This window comes from Peromyscus eremicus, chromosome 19, assembly GCF_949786415.1.
Source record: "Peromyscus eremicus chromosome 19, PerEre_H2_v1, whole genome shotgun sequence".
Classification (NCBI taxonomy): Eukaryota; Metazoa; Chordata; class Mammalia; order Rodentia; family Cricetidae; genus Peromyscus; species Peromyscus eremicus.
Window position 1 is genome coordinate 22,222,679 of NC_081435.1, and position 22,746 is coordinate 22,245,424.

Genomic DNA, 22,746 nt, shown 5'->3' on the forward strand with positions numbered 1-22,746 from the left:
TGGCAACAGAGCTCAGGTCCTTTGGAAAAGCAGTAAACCCTCCTCACTGCTGGGCCATCTCTCCAGCTTGGTGACTGGCTAGGATACTTGAGTGAGTCATTACTGAGTATAAAGCCAAAACAAATTATTCTCTGAGCATACAGAAAAGGTCCCAAGGGAGGATGTTTACCAGGATTAATTTTAAAAAAATCTATACACTCTTCCCACATTAATTATGCTATTATTCAGTTAGTTATCATAAGAAATCACCGAAAGTAATGAATACAAACACACATCCCGCTAATTTTACCTACAGGAAAAACAAGTGTGGATTGGGAGTGTCCCAGTGGGGAAGAGCACTGCTGTGCAAGCAGGAACAGACTTCAGATGCCCAGTACAAATGTTAAAGCCCAGTACATATGTTAAAGCCCAGTACACTGCCTCTAGCCCAGCACTGGGGATAGAAACAAGTGGACTCTGGCAACTCACTGGCCAGCCACCTGAGCAGAAACAGTGAGTTTCGGGCTCACCGAGAGACCCTGCCAAAAAAAAAATAAGATCAAAGATGGCAATACAACTCAGTGGTTAAAGGCATTTGCTACCAAGTCCCAGGACGTGAGTTTCCTCCAGGACCTATATGGTAGAAGGAAAGAACTGCAACTTTTTCTCTATTCTCCACACATACATTATGATATTATGGCACATGGCTACACACACACACACACACACACACACACACACACACACACACAAACAAATAACTATGATTTTAAAAGTAAAAAAGAAGGAGGTGAGCTGTAGAAGATAGTTGACATTCCCCATCCCCCCACATATGCTCCCAGGAGCATATCCTCACACATACATGAACATGCAGATCACACAGGAGGGGAGGGAGGGAGAAGATGAAAGAAAAGAGAAACACTGGGAAAAGATGCCATAAAATTTTACTGTACATGTACTGTGGTGATATTTTATTTGTGCTCCAGCAAATAAAGCTTGCCTGAAAATCAGAAGGAGGAGCTAGCCACTAGTTAACCACAGAGATCTGGAGGTCTGTACAGACAGACAGGAAGATAGTGATAGAGCTGGGTGGAGAGAGGAAGTGATAGGGCAGGGTGGAGAGAGGAGCTTGCTAGATGGAGGATTTTGTTCGGGTAAGAACTAGTGGCTGCTGCTCTGCCTCTCTGATCTTTCAGCTTTCACCCCAATATCCGGCTCCGGGTTGTTGGTTTTTTTTTTTATTAAAAGACTGTTTAGCAATTCATGTTACAATGTACATCTGTAGTTGGTTGTTTTTTAACTCTTTAGGCTCTTTTACTCTTTGGGTGCCCACCACTCAGCTCCCAAATAAATCCACATGGAGGCTTATTCTTTCTTATGAATGTCCGGCCTTAGCTTGGCTTATTTCTAGCCAGCTTTTAACTTAAACTATCCAATCTATCTTTTGCCTCTGGGCTTTTATCTTTCTCTATTCCTGTATATTCCTTACTTCTTACTCTGTGGCTGGCTGTGTAGCTGGGTGGCTGGGTGGCTGGGTGGCTGGGTGGCTGGGTGGCTGGGTGGCTGGGTGGCTGGGTGGCTGAATGGCTGGGTGGCTGGCCCCTGATGTCCTCCTCCTTCTCTTGCTCCTAGATCTTTCTTCTCTCCTCTTCTTCTTCTTCTTCTTCTTCTTCTTCTTCTTCTTCTTCTTCTTCTTCTTCTTCTTCTTCTTCTTCTTCTTCTTCTTCTTCTATATATTCTCTCTGCCTACCAGCCCTTCCTATCCTTTCTCCTGTCTTGCTATTGGCCATTCAACTCTTTATTAGACCCTCAGGTATTCTAGATGGGCAAAGTAACACAGTTTCACAGAGTTAAACAAATGCAACATAAAGGAATGCAACACATCTTTGGATCATTCAACAAATGATCCAAATGTTCCACAGCCTAAAACAAATGTAACATACCTTAAAATCATATTCTACGACATACATCAGTCCTGGTTACGTGAATGTTGAATATCAAATTCATATTCTCACTCTACACAAAAGCAACTGTATTCTAGATTATTTTGTCACCCTAGTTTCTTAGGCTTGCCAAGTCAGGGATGGTTTTCATTGCTTCTATTCTCTCCTCATATCTACCTTTTCAACTTCAATTGGATCTCCTGTCCATTGTCCCTGAACTCAGTCCCACTCACCACAGTAAGACTTGTTTTCTGGCTCATATTTCTAAAACATATTTTTATTTGCCTCCAATCCCTGTTCTTAAGTCTATGCCTAGAGTGTCTCTTGTAACTACTGGCTTTGTTTTGTAAGGTCTAAGTTCAATAATGGCAATATTGTGTATATATTAAAGACTTATTTTAATCTTTGAATCTTTTGCTATCAGACACACATCACTTTGTCCAAATAAGGCAGACAGCAGTTAGGAGCCCTTTGGGAGTCAGAGCTGAGTTTGGTTTCTTTGTACATGAGCTTGGGAATATCCCTAAATCCCTTAAGCCTTAGTTTCCTCTTCTAAAACTGGCATAACATTCAAGCTAACATGGTTGTGGGAAGGGCCAAGAATATTTACAAATCAGAGCCATGTTCAAAAGAGCAGACCAACTGTAGACTGATTCGATTGATTCTTATTTGATGTTGTAAATCTGGACAGATAAAAACTGATTGCACAGTTACGTTCAGCTTATGAAACTTCAGTACATGTTTGTATATTTTATATATTACACCAACTAAACATTTTAAATCTGGGTGATTTGGGGGGGTGTGCATAGCTGTCACAGGTGAGTCTTGGTCAGCCTTCCATGTGAGGTATTTGCAGTTTACCAGCCTGCTTTCTATGCGTTCGTGTATCCAGCTCTGTCATCTGATGTTGGTCCCACACAGGTGTTTTTCTTTCTGGCGCAGTGGCACATGTATATTACACGGGCCGGTGTAGAGATGTGAACAGGAGAGACATCTGTGTCCCTCGACATAACCCCTTTTCACATGCTCTCCTACTGACAGGACACTTCGTTCTTGTCCAAAATGGGGTGCTCTTCCAAGGAACTGTTCTGTGGTGTGATCTTACCCTTCACTGCAGTGAAAGTAACAGGATTCACACGGCAGGGGGCTGGGTTTCCTGGACGTTTACAGAGGTCTGTGGAGAAACTCAGCCAAGCAGCTGGAGCCATCAAGGACCCTTTGCACTCTGAACGTTCTCCCCAGCGTTTTCTCTTCTTTTTTCCAACTTGTGATATGAGGGCAGAATCTTGTTCCTGTATTAACATGTCGCCATATCAACTTTTGAGTCTTCCTCAAAGTAGATGTGAAGACCACTTGATCTTCAGTCCAAACCTTAAGATAGAAGCTGCAGTTGGCTCAGCTCGAGTCGGATGAGGCTTCCTACTCCAATCTGCTCTGTGCAGGGTGAGACTTGCGTAGTGTGATGTGGCCACAGGGTGGAGAATGTAGTCTGGGGTGTGTGGAGTGTTCTGGGGGTGGTGGAATGGTCTGAGAAGTGGGGCAGTTGTTTCTGTGAGGGAGGCTGACACACTATGGCTATCCCTTCTGCTTCTATTTTCTCACTGCTAGCTCTTAATATCTGTCTTCGTTCCTCATGGAATGCTATGTTTTAGATGCATGATAGTCTGTTGTTGGCTTTTATAAGATGGCAATTTCAGGACTGGAGAGATGGCTCCACGGATGAGCACTTGCTGCTCTTGCGGAGAACTGGGTTCAGTTCCTAGCATCCATAGGGTGGTTTACAACTATCTGTAACTCCAGTTCTGGGGGATCAGATGCCCTCTTCTGGCCTCTGTGGACGCCGCAAGCATTGGTGAACTTGGCTATGTGAAGACAAAACACTCATGCACATAAAAATATAAATCTTCTAAATAGAATGCAAATGCATGCCAATGGTCCTGTTTTTTTTTTAATAAGAATGATTTCACTTTAAGTATGATCTTATTTTGAAGAGAGCCCTCCTTGTGTGCCTTACAAGAATGAACTTCTTATGACCAACTGCTGTCATTCTCCACATTCACATATCTCTTCCTTTTTGTATTCAGGCTGTCTTGCGTCTGCATATGCAGAAATTTCTTCTTCTCTAATACTAACCTAGAACTGTGGCAGTGCCCACCAGTATTTTGTCATCTTGGTGACACTGCCATTCAACAGTTGTCTCTTAAAATCCTAGTGTTGGTCCTTGATTTGTTACCGCCCAGTCATCCCACTGCATTTTGCCTGTCTGATGGCGGGCAACAACATGAATTGGACCGTTTGTTTTTATCATTACCAACCCCTGGTTCAAGTGACCATCTATCTCTCTTACTGCTGCCGAGCCTTCTAACTGGGTAGCGCAGTTCCATGACCTAACATCTACTCTCCTCACCTGCAGTTAGGAGGTCAGTAATTATGCTAACCCTGTGCCTTCCGTGTCCTCTCCAAGGCACCCTCGGTTCAATAGCATGTGTTATTGTCTTCATGAAACTACATCACTTTGTGCTTAAAATGTATCACCTTATTCCACAGAAGTGGGAGCTTGGTTCCCACGGTTTGTTGTTGTTGTTTATTTTTGTTTGTTTGTTTTTCTGTGTAATGACATGCCCAGTCTATTCATTTCACAGGACACAAAGCGATATCCCCTCGTCTCTGTGAATAAAATCATCCCCTGCTCCCTCATTGCCATTCCATTCATTTCCTATGATGTGAAGCCCACAGTTTTCTGCTTGTTCTTTCTAGTTGCCCATGTCTGTGGCTGTTGCCCTTCGGATTATCACAGTGAGTGTGCTTCCATGTAGTCACGCCATAGGTTCCGTGGCTGTTGCCCTTCGGATTATCACAGTGAGTGTGCTTCCGTGTAGTCACGCCATAGGTAGCTGGCAGAAGAAACCCTGGTGTCCATCAGTGCATGGGAAACGGATGTTCTTAGCACCAGAATTTTCCACATGCTGGAGTTACATCAATTAAGGAAACAATGGGTCTCGTCAGGGATGTTCCAGACAGGGTGCCTCACTTAAAACAGTGGGGCAAAGGCCCGAGTTCTCTATTCTAGGCCTGAAAAGTTAAGTTGATGGCTGTTTTTAAATTATCATTTTACCCAACCACAGAATTCTGGTTTAGAGTCCTCACTACCACATTCAAACCAAACATCTTTGAAACAAACTATCAAAAGAGCTCTGAAACTAAGGATTAACTTAAAGGGAAAAAAATTAAAACCCTTTCCCTAAATATTTCATACATAGAAAGCAAAGCAAGTCTGAACTTGTGAGAAATTATTGGCATTTTTGAAATAGCTTATTGTCAACCAAAAAGCTATATATGGTTATGAAAAGTGGGACATTTGGGAACTCAGGGTAACCTGAAGTCATGCCTTGAAAATCGAGATGGACCACAGAGAGCTGGCTGGAGAATGACGGGGAGTGCTGCACTTGGGGAGGGAGGCGGGGCATGCTGACATTTTGGACTCAGGGGCTCAGCAGGCAATGGGTGGTACGGGAGAGGCACCGGCAATGGCGGCAGCCGTGTGGGGCAGAGAGAACACTCGCTAACCTTTCACGTTCTTCCGGACCACACAGTGAAAAGCTTGTGTTTAGGCTGGCTGCTGCAAGCACAGAAATCAGATTGCAGAGTTTGTGGTAAATATGTTACAGGTACAATTGTATCTCTTGTGTAACCTATCTCCCGGTCCCCCATCACCTTTCTCTGTATATTTCAGTGGTTCTCCTGCTGTAACTTTGGGGCTTTCGTTCCCCACCCCCCTTTACTAGCAATTCTGAGAATTTTAAATTAAATTTGAATGGTGTTTTCCCTTTTGGCTTCGAATGAACTCAGTCAGCCTTTTGAGGCAGATCGTTAAGTCTTCCTGAGTATTATTTTTCCGTGAAATGAATTCTTGTAGCTACTGGTTAAATGGTCTGGGTTGCTCTGGACATTCTGGAACAGCTGCCTTGTGCTAGCATAATGCCAGCATAAAGAACAAGGACCACAAGGACGTGTTCTGTCTGCCCCACACCTCTCATGACTGACACGGTTGCCAGTTCCTTTCCTGTAGCCACCCATTGCCTGCTGAGCCTGCTTCCAAGATGTCACGATGCCCTGCCTCCCTCCCCATGCACAGCATCCTTCCTTGCTGGCTAGCCACAGTTCTCTGTGGTCCATCTCAGTTTTAAAACATGACTTCAGAGCCTGGGAACACTTGCAGAGTAGAGAACTAAAAAAAATTTAAACTCCAAGAAAATGGTTGAGGTGCTGCTGTATTATCACAGAGCTTTATAGTTAGAATTGTGTGATGGTGGTGGGCCAAGAATTGCAAACTAAAGCGTTAAAACCTTCAAGAGGGTGAAAAATAATGGAGTAGTTAAGCATCAAAATAATAGGCAGTTGGGGCTGGGAAGAAGGCTTGTTGCGTATGCAGAGGACCTGAGTTGGGATCCTCAGCCTCTGTCTCACAGCTGGGGCAGAGAGATTGGTAGGTCCCAGGGTCTTTCTGGCCAGTTGGTGAACTGAAGTTTCAGCGAGACACTCTGTGTCAGTCAGGATCCATTGTCAACTTGACACAGCTAGCAAAGGGAACCTCATGTGAGGAACGGTCCCCATTGGATAGGCCTGTGGCCATGTCCGTGACCATTAATTGCTGATTGATGTAGGAGGGACCAGTGCGGGCACTACCATCCTTAGGCAGATGACCCTAGTCTCTATTAGAAGTATGACCGAGCAAGCCAGAGAAAGCAAACCAATAAGCAGGATTCCTCCATGGTCTCTGCTTCCATCCCTGCTCCAAGTTCCTGCCCCAGCTTCCCTCAAGTGACAAACTGTAGCCTGGGAGTATCTGATGAAATAAACTCTTTCCTCCCCTGGTTGATTTTAGTCAGTGTTTTTGTTACAGCAACAGGACACCCTGCCTTAAAAGTTAGGGGGAGAACAATAGAGGAAGACAACTGATATGGACTTCCGGCCTCCACATGCCCCTGCATAGGTGTGCCTAAATACGCACATGTTCACACACATGTATACATAAATCCTACACACATACACACACACACACACAATGAAAATTAAATAAAAGTTCCTGGGTTAAAAAAAAAATGCTTCTACAACCCCTTTCTAAAAAAGAACAGATTTCGCCTACTAGAGAACAAATTGATAGAGAAGAGATGGGTGCATACTGAAGAACTGAGAGGCAAAGCGAGTCTCTAGATGGAGGTATTGTGGAGACAGCAATATCAGGAAGTAGTCACCCTTCTTGCTGGGCAATCAAGAGATAGTTGTAGTGATTAAAACTTAGACGATTCAAGTACTTAGGCACCTAAGGTGAGGGCTGGCTGTTGGCTGGTGCTGGTGTCTGTGAGCCCAGAGGAATTGCCCATGATGCTGAAACTCAGATCTCTGAAAATGACACACCAGCCAGCAAGTGCTGGATGTAACTGAGATGTCCTCAGAGGACCGGGAAAACTGCACATGCCATCAGCTAGTGCCACCAGAGTGCCCTGCCATTGCAAAGGGCAAGGGCTTGTTTTTAGAGTCACGTGGTTAGGGATAGTATTTAGGAAAACTGATGGAGAAGGCAAACGGAGCAATCCCCCTTATCCTTCTCTGGCTCCCAGCCTCACGTCCACACACGGCAAAGGCCAAAGGGACCAGCAAGAGATGGAAAATGGTGCCTTAAAGTGCAGAGTCCAGCATCATAAAGTGGACTATAGAAAGGTGAGTTTAAGGTTGACAGATCGTATCTTGATTAATTTCACAGGAAATTGTTAAAAATTCTCAGAACTCATGCTGTTATTTATAGAGTTTTCCTAATGTTCATAGTCTTCAAAGTACAAGGAATGATTCTAGAAGTTAACAAAAACAAAGGAATCAACACTAAGGTAAATTACTATATGTATTCAGTTCTGAGTCCCATGCTGAATAGCATTTGTACATTCATAAGGCTTGTACAATTCACCTTTACACTGTCTGATGTGTAGAAACCCTCTCTCACCCTAATGTTTTTGTTGTAGTTGAGACAGCACTTTTAGAAGATGGAAATGACCAGAACTTCTCTTCCCAACTTCCCTTTTAGCATGAGTAAGGGCATACGACCTGACTCTGCCCAGGGGATTGTCAGGAGGAGCCTGCTTGATAAATTTTGGGGAAATTTCCCATTCGTACAAGGAGGCTCAGATGACGAGAAGCTCTTTATCTTTTTCATTGCCTCAGTTGAGTCTGTAGATGATGCTGGAAATTAATTTTTGCTGTCTTTGCAATTATAAAGAGAAATATAATTTGTATAGGTAAGGCAGAGCGGGGGGAAAACAAAAATGAATAGGATTTTTCTCCTTCTTGCTATCTCATAGAGGACAGTACCACTTTGATTTGTATGTCTTATTACTGGAACATGCTGAACTCCTTGAATAAACTTCTGAGTGTATCTTCGTGATGATTGTATGATATAATTTTCCATCCATCAATTATAGCACAAAGGGCATACTCCAGATAAAAAGATTCTGGCCCCACAAATTTCCGAAAATTGAGTTTCACTGAATATCAAATGCACACCCACACACTGCTAAATCAGGGTGAAGTGAGGCTTGAAGGAATAATGAGGTTGAAGGCTATTAAAAATCAGCCTGCTCCTGACACTTGTCCTTTGTGTCTGTGAATACCATGCCTACTTGTGTCTACTTAGTGTCAATGAAACAATTCTGAGAGGTTAGTTATGCAGCCTGAGGATAGAACAGGGAATGCAGGATGTTGTTCTTGTTTTATATAAACCAGTCTATTCTGTGGGACATAATTTCCTCTTCTTTATTTTTTTTTCTTTTTTTTATTCAGTTTTGATGATGATTTTAACTAATGCAAAGTATATAATATTAAAACACTATAGTCATAACCTACTATAAATAAGAATCACTAAGAATTGAGAAGTCACAACTAGCAGAAAAGAAATAAACAATTCTGTTAATGCTCTAATATTTTGGTTTATAAAAGTATAATAAAATATATTAGTGGCTCAGGCAGAGCCTAGGCTATTTATCAGAAACAGACTTGAGAACAAGGAGATAATCTGCATCCTTGAACCTCAGTATTGGGATGTTGGGATCTAAAAGCGATTCCTGGTATAGGGAACGTCCTTCCCCTGAACATTTCTACACATCATTTGGGAGAATCTTAATGATTACTTCTATTTCACTAGCGATTATATGTCTGTTTAAATTGCTTATCTGATCTTGCTTTAACTTTGGTAATTGGTAGCCTTGACTCCCTCTGAATTATAGCCTTTGTGTGCTGAACATGAAGAAGTACTTCCCATAATATTTTCTTTCAATAATATTAATCTCTTATTAATCACAGCTTATTTTTCAGCCTCAGCTAACTGATATCCATTGTCCCAGTAAAGCAAAGATTTCACTCCCACGGGTTTTTGGGTTTTTTTTTTTTTGTAAAATATATTGTATTGTTCTTTAAGAGGGTTCAGGGTTTGGTTTTAAATCAGGCTGTACAACTTTCAGCAGTCTGACATCTCTTCCATCATGTCAGCTGTCTTTGGGTAGCAATGTTTCATTAAATCCAAAAGAAAAAAATAGTTTTAGTTTTGATTCAAATTTCCAGTTCTGAGACTGATTAACATTGACCTTCTTTTTAAACACAAAATGAGGGTTGTTTATGTTGCTGTATGCATTCTTCTTCTCAGGAAGAACCAGAAATGTAGTTCTTCTAACTCAGCCAGGTGCTGATATTGATGGATACCTGCATGCACATACCTTCACATGGGAGCACTGTGCTCATCCACAAAGTCCACACATACACCGAAATGTAGAGCATGTCGAATGGAAAAGCTTTTATTGGTATTGATGAAAACACTTAGTGTCAATGCTCAATCTAAACTTAGAGGGTAAGATATTTTGAACTTGAGTCTATGTTCAAGCAATCTACTGTGATGTTCTGAAATAAGAGAATTTTGGATAGTTTATCATTTTTTACTTTAAAATTCTAAAAATAGTGGTAAAAGGGTATTGCTTCTTATTTTCCGGGGTGTAGGAAATCTGTATTTAGTCAAAAATCAGAACAGCTCCAGCAACAGCACACAGGCAGCTCACATAGCTGGTCACCATCTAGGGTATCACCAGTGTGCGTAGAGTCCCAATCCGTTTCTACTGGTGCAGCTGATGCTAACAAGACGGGAAGCTTAGAGCTCTGCAACATAAATGCCAGTGAAGCAAGATGACTCCAGGCCCACAGTCAGGGCCTTGGGAGCAGGGCTCTGTCAAGTATGTCACATTTAGGTAAAGAGGGCTCCAGAGTCCCTGGTGATGTCCATTTCCTCACTTTGCCATTGCAGCCTGGGCATAACTGCTGTCCACAAACAAGAGGGAAAAAGCCCTTTCTAGATCAGCACTTTGAGACCCTGAAAATGCTCCTACATGATGTCATGAGCAATACAATCCCCTTGGCTACTCACTGGGTTACTTGTATGCACTCTTCTACTCTGACAGCCTGTGGACTGTGGACTCATGATCACTACCCTTCTACTCTGTGACAGCCTGTGGACTGTGGACATGCTCACTATTTTTCTACTCTGTGACAGCCTGTGGACTGTGGACACATGCTCACTAGGCATTGCTGGTTCTGACACTGACTTTTTTTCTTGTATCTTTTTAAAATCTCAAAGAATCTAGTAATAACAAGGTGATCAGTAGTTGCACATCAGAACATACAGAGAGCAATTCAGAAGACAACCACCACAGGCATTCAAGACCCAAATGCTGAGAACTGCCTACTGCTCCTTTGACTATTTCTGAAAATTCCAATCACAGATAAGTCCTAAAATTTTAAGATATCAAATTTCTATAACATCATTAGACAGAAAATGGAAAGTCACACAATTCTGCCTACAGGAAGCATGCTGATTCTCTGCCTGGACACAACTTTAGTGGTTCCTTGGGTCAGAAAAGTTTCTGGGATGCCCACTTAGTTTCATTGTTGGAAAGAGAATTCTACTCTCAGCTAAGTTACACAAGGAGACAGATGCCTCTTTGAGATGTCATTTCCTCATGGTTTTCCCAAACTTTTGGCTCCTGGCTTCTAATGTCCTAACATTAGATAAGGGATCAAATACTGAAAAGAAACTGACATGAGTGTTGCTGGAGAATTTCTCTCCAGCTCCCGCCACCAAGTCCCGCCAGTCCCAGAGCCCACTTATAAAATAAACACACAGACTCTTACATTATTTAAACTGCTTGGCCATTAGCTCAGGCCTGTTATTGTCTAGCTCTTACTCTTATATTTAGCCCATTTCTATTAATCTTTACTTTGCCACATGGCTCATGGCTTACTGGTACCTTACATCTTCCTTGTCCTGATGGCGGCTGGCAGTGTCTTCCTCTCAGCCTTCCACTTCCCAGAATTCTTTTCCTTGTCCCGCCTATACTTCCTGCCTAGCCAATGGCCAATCAGTGATTTATTTACTGACCAATCAGCAACACGCTTGACATACAGACCATCCCACAGCACTTCCCCTTTTCTTTTCTTAAAAAGGAAGGTTTTAACTTTAACATAGTAAAATTACATATAACAAAACAATTATCAAGCAAGAATTACAGTTACAATATTAAAGAAGAGATCCTATCTATCTTATATTTGTAAGTTTAAGGTTTTATATCTAACTTATCTTTTATTATAACTAAGGAAAATTGTAAGTATCTAGTCTTTAACCACATCAAAGACCTCAGAAGGATATACTACTACCTGAGAAATGGAGAAGGATATAAGCAACTTTTAGGAGTCTTGTAGGGTAGACAGAGACAGCTGGCAGCCTGGACAGTCATTCAAAGTTCTCTTGTAAGGTTGGGGCATCTGTCTTCAGCCCACAGGCCTAGAGTCTCTTATTCACTTTTCTCTGTGTCCTGTAGAATGTCTGGCAGTTTTCTCTGCAAAGCAGGAACCTGAAGGACCATTTTGTCAAGCAAAGTTCAGTGGTCACCTTTGTATGGGTCCTGCATGTCCAGTTGATCAGGCAGTCCAGGCAAGAACAGTTTCTTGCCCAAATGGCTATTTTTGTCAAGGTGAAGATAAACTCCGTATGGAGTGTCTTCGATGCCCATCCTCCTCTCTGAAGTAAATCGGTGCTGTCAGGAGCAGACATGTCTCACTGTCCAGAAAGTCTAAATTTTTAAAACATTTTAAATGCCATATTCTGTAGGTCTTTGAAGTGTTTGAAGACTACCTATCTATCTGAAATATAACTATGTATACCTAGAAGACTTAACTAACATGGCTACAAATATGATTATCATAGATGACTAATTATTAATCTATTTTTTAATTATCCATTATAATTTTAAATGAGTTACATAAACATAATACCTCAAACAAGAATAGAAATATATATATACAGTATAACAAAATTAAGTTTAAACTTCTATCAATAAACTAAAATCTATAGCGATGTAAAACATTTTAAACAAGTTGTTACTCTTTAAAAGTAGGTTCATTAATCTACCCTTTCATCCTATCATATCTAAACTATCCCCTTTTTTTCTTTAGAAAGAGATTGTATTTATAATCAACCTGCTTTAAATAAAAATATTGGTTTTTGTCTGTCCCACACCAGAGGGCTCTTCTGATTTGGGACATAAGAATCTCTTAACCATTTTTTTTTTTTTTTGAGCAATATGTCTGGGTTTAGAGGGGGAGTGAGCCAATTCCATCTCTAAAGCCAGCTTGGTATATTTGGGAATTTGGGCGTAGCTTCTCTCACTACTTCCTGCTGGAGGGGGGCGCTGTATCTTATGGGGACACGAAGAAAATTTTAGGATCATGGAGTAGTCCATGAGGCTGTATCGTCTGAGCCAGTTGCCTTGGAACTATTCTGGATGTTGAGTCATCTGGGCCATGGTGTCATTGGAGACCTTTCAGGGGGTCTTGGCTGGTCAAACCTGATGTATCTTAATCTGGAACAAATCCATAGCCTCTGGCTTTCTGTGGAAACAAAAGAGACTCTTTTCCAAAGCAACATATCCTTACATCCAAACTTTGAAGTCAAGGTACCTTTAAAATACACATTTTGGCATAATTCAACAGCTTTTGTAATCAAATGTTTTTCTGCAGTTACGAATATCAAAGAGAACATAATCCAGATTCTCTGTGTGGTAGCCATCTTTACGTGGCTTATTTTTTTATATTAGCTTGAGCCTATTGCTTTAAACTGCAGCCTTCTAAGCCTGAAACGGCGCAGTGGCTGCTGGCTCCGCCCACTTCAGCTTCCCAACATGGCTACGTTTACCGCCAGCTCTGGGAGCTATCGTGGGTCTATGCTTTTATCCAAGCAGCGTGTAGCCCAAAAACCTCTTTTTTTGTTTTGTACCTGCAAAGGCTAAATCTACCACGCAGCTTAATGTGCCACTTGCAGAGGCCTTATTCCCACCATACTGCAGGTCGAGCATGCACGCCAGGAACCCGCCAGTAGCTCAAACCGGCAGCTGCCGCTTATTTGAGAGAGACAATTAGGAAGCTGTTTTTAGGTCCGTTTTAGAATCTTTTTTCTAAGTTTTTAGGTGGAAACTCTTGCCGCCACGTTGGACGCCATTTGTTGCTGGAGAATTTCTCTCCAGCTCCCGCCACCAAGTCCCGCCAGTCCCAGAGCCCACTTATAAAATAAACACACAGACTCTTACATTATTTAAACTGCTTGGCCATTAGCTCAGGCCTGTTATTGTCTAGCTCTTACTCTTATATTTAGCCCATTTCTATTAATCTTTACTTTGCCACATGGCTCATGGCTTACTGGTACCTTACATCTTCCTTGTCCTGATGGCGGCTGGCAGTGTCTTCCTCTCAGCCTTCCACTTCCCAGAATTCTTTTCCTTGTCCCGCCTATACTTCCTGCCTAGCCAATGGCCAATCAGTGATTTATTTACTGACCAATCAGCAACACACTTGACATACAGACCATCCCACAGCACATGAGCATCCATCATCAATAAAGACGAAAAACCATTTGGACTGTATAATCCGTGCCACTGTTTTTTTCTTTTCTCTTACTTTCTTTCCTTCCTCCCATCCTTCCTTTCTTTTTTCTTATTTCTGTGGTTTTTGTTTTGTTTTGTTTTGTTTTCCAAAAGTGCTCAAGTGGGCATAAAGCGGCCCGATACATGCACATCCACAGCAGCAAGGTCTTCTTTCTGTTACACCTGATAGCTGTATCAGGAGGAGGGAGGGGGTGGGAGGAAGAAGAGATGGTAAAATCTACCTTCCCCAAATCCCAGCACAATGAGGTCTATGTGCTAATCATAATGGAAGTGTGTGTTCCCACAAACAATGGCTCTACTTTGGTTAATAGTCATCTGATTTTTCCTTAGAGACTTATTTAGGAAAAAAAAAATTAAAGACAGGAAACTTTGAAACATTCCGTTACAAATAGTTTTATTTGGAGAAATACCAACCTCAGATGCTGTTACATTTCGAAGATACCAATGGGTGTTGCTGGGTTCAGTAGAAATAATGGAAGGCTAATTGGATTATGGCATTTCAGCTTAACACTTGGTACCTGGAGATGTGAATCTGGAATCCTACCTGTGCCATCAAAGTAGGGACGGATCAGTACTCTTTAACTCTTAATGATTGGGGCGGGGGGAGCAGTAAAGAAGAAATTCCTACAATATGAAATAAAATGTTAAAGATGAGACAAAAGAAAGGAAAAAGGATTAACTTAGAGAAAAATAATTCTGGAGTTTTAATTTCGGCCAGGTTTGACTTATTTAAAAATTGTCTGTCTTTTTAAAGCTTCCTTGGACTCCTAATTTAAATGCATCATATAAACAGTCCCAGTATTCTTGGAAGAGCTCTTAAACTTGCCTCTGAAACTTCCCAAGCCTCCATTGTCTGCATTTCTCTAATCATTCTTATCTTCCAAGCTCCCTTAGAACAACAGTCCATTAAGCTCTGAGCACAAGGGAGCTTTTCTATCCTAAAGCTCCCAAACCCTTCCACAATCTTAACCCCCAAATGACATGGCCATGGCCATTATATAAATACCCCAATCTCTGGTACAAATTTCTGTCTTAGTTTGCTTTTTATCGCTGGAATAAAACACCAGCCAACACTAACCTGGGAAGGAGAGTTTATTTCTGCGTATAGGTTACAGTCTGTCCTCAAGGGAAGCCAGGGCAGGACCCAAGAGGTAGGAATTGACGGAGACTCTGGAGAACCACTGCTAGCTTGCTTATCACAGGTTCACATTTACCTGTTTCTTATACAGTCCAGGCCCACATGCCTATGGATGGTGCCACCCACAGTGGGCTGAGCCCTACTACACAAATGAACAATCAGGAAAATGCCCCCACAGACAGGCCAACAAGCCAAGATGATGAAGGCAATTTCTCAATCACATGTTCAGTTCAGCGATTCCTGATTTCTTGACCTCCGCCAGATTCAGTTCTTGATCCTAGGTTTTAGGGAAGGAACAGGCAGGTATACTAATAGCCCATGGTGTCATTATTTGAGTCCAAACATCTGGGATATGCATCATTAATAAGAGTGGAGGATGGTTGGAGGGTGTATTCATGAAATTGTAGCCAGGATCTTCTACTGTTTCATATATTGTTGCTTGCTTTTTTCCAGTTCTCCAGGGTCATAAACTTTAATACAGCTTGTGTTGACGGGGTCCTCAGGCCACTTTTACCTGGCACACACAGGTAGCTTCAGAGCTGGAGGATAAGCGGTCTGACTCCTACTCAGTGATTTCCTGTGCTTTCAAAGTACAAGTGTGTGCCAGCTCCCCACTTCTCCAACATTTTGCAGATTTTTCTTGTCTTTTTAGAAGTGGGTCTAACTAACAGAGACAAAGTGTGCCGTGATAGTCAGAATTCAGGAGTTTCTTCATGCATTTGTTCAGCTTCTTTGACAGACCAGAAACAATGAGGCAATGGGCTAATAAGTACTAATATGGATTATTTATGGCAAGTGCAGCCAATACAGTAGAAATAGAATCATTTGGTATTGAAGAATACATAAAATAACTCAGTAACTGTGCATATAATAAAATCTTAATTCCCATAGACATTTCATGGGATGAGCAATGTATTGAGATACATTCCTACTGTGTTATCCCTTTAGAAAAATTTATTGTAACATCTTCATTAAATTCTAAAGGATTGCAGTTATGAGGTTATCTTTTAATCGCAGAAATTACTCAGATATTTTACAGTTGTGCATAAAATATATGAAACTCTGTGACAAATGATTTTCCCAATGGTACTCTACTTTTTCTTTTAAAAGATCTAGTTAGCCTTTTTATTTATATTATTGATCTCAATGGATGCCACAGGTGTTCGAGGACTGACTTTGAGATTTCACCTAAGCAATGTTATTAAGTAATACTGCAACCTGTGTGTGCCCATCGGAAAATTAAAATTATATGGAGTAAATGTTCATGAGAAGAGCTGTGTTAAAGTATTTTTTATTTGCTAAAAATTGAGGAAAAAGACCTTAAGAATGATAATAGCAATGTAGTTATCCTTTACAAATGAATTTTCTAATAGCTTTGCTGTGAAAATAATTTTAAATTACTTCACCTCATAAAGAATACAAGATTTGTCTAGCTTTTTGAGTTCTTTATGTATTTTGGAGATTAGCCTCTGTCAGATGTGGGATTGGTGAAGATCTTTTCCCATTCTGTAGGCTGTCATTTGGTCTTATTGACCATGTCCTTTGCTCTACAAAAGCTTCTCAGTTTCAGGAGGTCCCATTTATTAATTGTTGCTCTCAGTGTCTGTACTACTGGTGTTATATTTAGGAAGTGGTCTCCTGTGCCAATTTGTTCCAGACTACTTCCTACTTTCTCTTCTAGCAGGTTCAGAGTAGCTGGATTTATGTTGAGGTCTTTGATCCATTTTGACTTAAGTTTTGTGCATGGTAACAGATATGGATCTATTTGCAGTCTTCTACACATTGACATCCAGTTATGCCAGCACCATTTATTGAAGATGCTTTCTTTTTTCCATTGTACAGTTTTGGCTTCTTTGTCGAAAATTATATGTTCATAGGTGTGTGGATTAATGTCAGGGTCTTCAATTCGATTCCATTGTTCCACATGTCAGTTTTTAATGCCAGTACCAACCTGTTTTTATTACTATAGCTCTATAGTAGAGCTTGAGTTCGGGGATCATGATGCCTCCAGAGGTTGCTTTATTATACAGGATTCTTTTATTTTTTTCTCTTATTTTTCTTTATTAAGAAATTTTCTACTCACTCCACATACTATCCACAGATCCCCCCTCCTCCCATCTTACATGAACAATGGCCCCCAGCATTCCAGGAAGTTGTCTGTCCTTGGGCAAGTGTGGCTTATAGGTTTGAGGCATTTTTGTTTTATAGATCTCTTAAACACAGTACTTTAAACTTAAAATACAACTTTAGTCATCGAAGTTCCCTGATTAAGACCAGGGACTCCAGGACCAGATAGATCCCTGTAGACCCCAACACGACTGGGAATGGTGTAATGGAACGTTACAATGTTGCTATTTTTAATACACAAAATAGAGGAGTTAACTTGGAAGGATTAATATGCTTAGTAAATCTCTTAGAACGTGCTGGTCACATAGTACAAGATTAAAGTTATTAAAAAAAACATTTAATCATGTGCTTCACTCATTTTATTTGTGTTAACCTGTTTTAGAAGCAATCGGGGTTGAGATTTCATCTCCAAATAATCTCTCAATATCTAAACTGACTCTAGAGTAATCCTTCAAAGAAGGTTTTAAAAGCCCTAGCCTTAAGGCACCTAACTGTCTGAAATTACTGTAAGCTAAATCTTTATTTAATGGGAATTAATGCCCTGGTTGATGGAGACATTTAGTGTTTTTAAATTACATATGTGGCAAAGATCCTTAGAATTATAACGAACTTCAGATTCATGTATTGAAGCCTTCCGCATTTTGACAAAATTGCCTTATGTCCTTTAAATTTAAGGCCACTGAACCTGACAGATCTTTTGATACTATTCTCTACCAGAAACAAGAGCCAGCTTCCCCCCCCATCCATGCCTGAGGCAGGTTGGCTATCTGGCCCTGAGGTCATAAGGGCAGGAGAGCTGCCCCTGCCTGCCACCAGCTGCAACACTTGGGAAAGCAGGCCAATCACCTCCCGTGGGCAGCACAGTAGAGCCAACCCCATTGGTGGAGGTGTGGGTGAACCAGCCCCAAAGTTGTGAGCATGGGAGAGCTGTCCCTATTACTCAGCTGTTATGTGGCAGCGTGGGTCTGGGAGAGATGCCCCATCCCCTACCCATCAATGCCCAAGGCAGGTGAGAGAGCTGGCCCTGAGGTCTTAAGAGTGGGAGGGTTGGTCCTGCCCCTCGCCCTCATCAGCTGCATCACTCAGGAGAGTGGCCCCTACACTATGCCTGGGCAACACAGCAGAGGTGGCCCTGAAGGTGTAGGTGGCCCTGAAAGTGTAGATGTGCCCCTGTGGATGTGAAAGCAGGAGAACTAGCCCTGTCTCTTCCTCATCCCTCCAAGAGGTAAACTCACCAGGGCAATTCAAGAGAGCTCACCCTGGTGGTGAGGACAAGGGAGAGCTGATGGGCTGACTAATCCTACAACCCAGGCCCAGAACCAGGGTTATGAGGGGGCCCACCCCAACATCTACCTCATCTGTGATCTTCTGGAGGGACCAGTCCTGCAGACCCAAAGCTGTAGGATTTCTACAACAGAGAGCAAGAGCAGGGTAACCAAGCGGAGGACCCAACATCGATAGAGGCCTCAAACCAGACCAGTGACTCTCTGCAATGAAAACTTACAAGTAAAGATATATGGATAAAAGGGTTTACTGTGAGACTCACTGTGTCACACTACAGCTTCATAACGAGATAGATTTTTTCCTTCTCTTTTATTTTTCTGTTTTCTCTTTCTTTTATTTTATTTTGGTGGGGAGGTTGCAAGGGCAGAAGGTGGATACAAACGGACAGGAAAATGAATAGGATGGAGGTGCATGATGTGAAAGTCACAAAAAATAAATAAGAAGAAAGAAGAAAAAAAGAAAGAAGAGGCTTTGGGGCCATCACAGAATATGAACCGTTTCTGAACAGTCGTAAAATACAAAGTTTATCTTATAAACCTCAGGAAGCATCACACTGAAGCAATTTAATTTTCAACTGGCATATAAAAACATATGAATTATTCATATTAATAGTATACCAGATACTGTTTTGATGTATGCACACATATGTGATGTTTAAATTAGGTAAGATTTATTTTCTCAAGCATTTATTTATGGCTCAGTCTCCTTTTCATTACTGGGTGACCTATTAATATCTACTAGTATATGGAAATTAAGAACCTTCACTCTTAATTCCTCACATCAGTGCTTTAAAAAGGTTGTTTTAGTGATATGTTTAAGTAATTATTGCATGTTTAATCTACTTAGAGTGCTTTGAAGTGTTTATTTTGTTTCAATCAATAATATCATTATGTAAGTAGTAGAACATAAAAATGGTAAATGTTTTCTACTTGGAATGAAATCTAGCCTATAGTTCTTTTTAAAGTACTGATCCGGCTGTTTAGTATGTTTAAGATTGGTCAAGGAGGTTTCCTGCAAGCCAGGTATGACTAACATCCTTTCTTAAGAATTTATCCTTCCACGTCACTACAACTTTGGATTCGCTTTGTTCTCGAATACTACCAGCGGCTCACAAATGGAAGGAATTTTCTGGCTAAGGATAAAGTTAAAGTGGCTTCTTACTTTGCTGTTAAAAACCTTAGAAGTTTATGAATGAATTTGCTGGAATTGTTCATCAATATTCAATGAAGTGCTAGGTCAATTAATATTGAACTAAATGTGGGACTACTCCAATATCATTTTTAAATAGCATCAACTGCATTTGTGGGTGTATCAGTAAAAAGGTTTAAAAATATCTTAAATATGTAAGATAATTCCAATTGTAGGGAACTACTATTTACTACTATTGGCGGCATCTGAGAAGGTGAAGTAATGGGGAATTTACCATTTTCTGTGAAAAAAAAAAAAAACCAAAACTTCAGACATGAAATATGGTCCTTGGATATTAGACCCCAGTCAGACCAAGACAGCAACTCCTGCATCAGGAGAACAAACGTCAGGACTGGAACTGACTGAAATATTTCAAGGCTGCATGAGCAGAGAAGCCAGGCAGATTCCAGCAGCCTTTCTACTATGAGAAGACAAAAGTCCATGTCCAGATGCCCACGGAGACTCACATTTACAGAGCACAGAGAAGAAAGCTAGGTCTCTGGAAAGCTCCAGGTGCTTCCCACTCTCAGTTTTTCAGCTGAGCACTGATCTGCCCACAACCGTGAGGAAACTGTCCAAGGCCAGAGGGGAAAGAATCACAGAATAGAAGCATGCATGCAGGTAATACTGGGAATGGAAGAGTGTGTGCTCTCAGTGCACAGATATAACAAAGCTTAAAAACAGACTTCAGATCTCAGAAGGTTCAAACTGTATCCAGAACAGAGTTTGAAATTATAAAAATATTTACATCTGTGCTTGTACCCAACCAGATAAGCTCCAAAATATCTACCGTTTAGTCAAAAATCACAGGGCAAATGAGGAAGCAGGAAGTCAAACCGGTCAGCAGACTCATGACACAGATGCGGAAACAGTAGACAGGGACATTAAAACAGTTATTATGGGGCAGGAGAGATGGCTCAGAGGTTAGGAGCACTGACTGCTCTCCCAGAGGTCCTGAGTTCAATTCCCAGCAACCACATGGTGGCTCACAACCATCTGTAAAGAGATCTGGTGCCCTCTTCTGGCCTGTAGTCACACATACTGTATACATAATAAATAAATCTTAAAAAAAAACAGTTATTACAACTATATTCAACATAATTGAGAGGGCAGAGAAAAAGCTGAGAATGTTGAATAGGTTTGTAGAAGACACACGGAGAATTCTGAAATAAAACATCTGAAGATTAAAGATTTCATATAATTCTTAATTCCAAGATGGAAAAATATGCTTGGCAGAATTATAAACTGGTTAGATATGTCACAAAAAAATGTAGTGCATACCATTGAAAACTATTCCAGGGCCTGAGAGATGGTTCAGGGGTTAGGAGCACTGGCTGTTCTTCCAGAGGATCCGGGTTCAGTTCCCAGCACCCACATGGCAGCTCAGAACTGTCTGTAACTCCACTTCCAAGAGATTTGGTCTGACACCTTCACACCAATGCACATAAAATAAAGTAAAACAAAAACAAAAACAAAACTATTCTAGTCATCGCATTACTAAGCCAGCATACTCTGTAACTATATTCTAAATATTTGTCCTTATACCCACAGATAAGTGTATCCCCATCCCTCATCCAAGAAACTTCTCTTTGCAACAGATGGAGACTATTACAGAAAACCACAACCAATCAAAATGCAGAGCTGTGGAGTCTGGTCCCACTGGACCCATCTACAATACAAGTCCTGCAACCAAGGCTCAGGGAACATTTCAAAAGAAGGCGGGGGGTGGGGGGGGACTTGTAAGAGCCAGAGAGAGAATCAGGGAGTTCGTTGTGAGATTGTGTCTCCTAGTGATGTCGGAAGCCCAGTAAGTCTCACTAACTCGACTTTAAACACGAGCTGAACACACATGCTAAAGAGGATATGGGAAAGACCACGAGGCCTCAACCCTCCACAAAGAACTACAGGATACCGAGGAATGCTGGGAGCAGGAGAATTATTCTTCCCTAGGGAAGAGCGTACCAATTAGTTATCCAATACCAAATGACCAGACCTGAAAACATACTTACAAGTAACATTATACAGACTGAACAGGTTATATTTAGGAAGGTATATGTCTATATACCATATACATACACATATATGTATATAATGATAGTTAATGAAAAAACCGCTGCATATGAAATCCTGCTGGCTTTCAAGGATTCCAGAAAACCTCCTGTTTCCATGTCCTGTTTTATCACAAGAGCAGTGGGGTGACAGACACAGCTTCTTAGGGCACACATAAAGGTCCTCACACTTGCATAGCACAAGCTTTTACCCATATGCCCCCTCAGCCCAATTTCCAGAACCTTTATATTTTGGGGAAACTACATAGGAATGTGACATAGGAATAATCCCACTATCTGGCTTGTGCATATTAACAGTTATCTCAGAAAAAGATGCAGACACAAATTAGGGGTTCACTTTAAAGAACTCAACATTTTTATTCTGGAGAAATCAGGCTTCAGTTTGTAGGCGTGAGATTTCAGCTGGAAGTCTCATTTTGTTTTTAGCTCAAGCCTTGCTTTGAGCTTCTCTGTGGTTTAGGAATATAGAAATATGACTTTACTGGGGAGGCTAACTGGCAGTGAGGTGTGCCAGGAGAGACTATGAAGGTTGTTACTAAGCAATGACAATGTAAGTGAAAATAACAAATGGGTGAAATGAACGTCTGTGGGTCAAATTGCTCAAGGCTAGTAAGGGGAGCACAAAAGGATGACTCTGACCTAGGGAAGATGACAGCCATCCCAGACTTGGGGTGTGGGAGGGACCAAGGAAGACAATAAAATAGGCCCTGGTCAGGTGACACTACAAGTTCTATTGCCCTGGTCATGGGAGATGCTTCTCCTCTGCAGACAGTTTTGAAGCCATATAGAGCAGTCAAGATAAAGACAATGCAAGTGGCCGGTGTCCACAGCAGATAGGACACACAAATGGAATACACACTCTGATAGTCTTACTTAAACTTAGGTGTATTAATTCTAAGTTTCCTGAAGAACAGAAAAGAACAACTCCATGCAGTTCAGTTTTCATCCCCTGTAGGAAAACTCTAGCCAGAACACCGTTTTCCCTCTTTAAT

At 41.3% G+C, this 22,746-nt stretch overlaps 1 protein-coding gene across 4 annotated transcripts in view; it reads left to right on the forward strand.

Annotated features, from left to right (window-relative positions):
• The window catches only part of Camk4 (calcium/calmodulin dependent protein kinase IV), a 221,842-nt gene that overhangs the window by 162,250 nt on the left and 36,846 nt on the right, over nucleotides 1-22,746 (forward strand). The window lies entirely within an intron of this gene.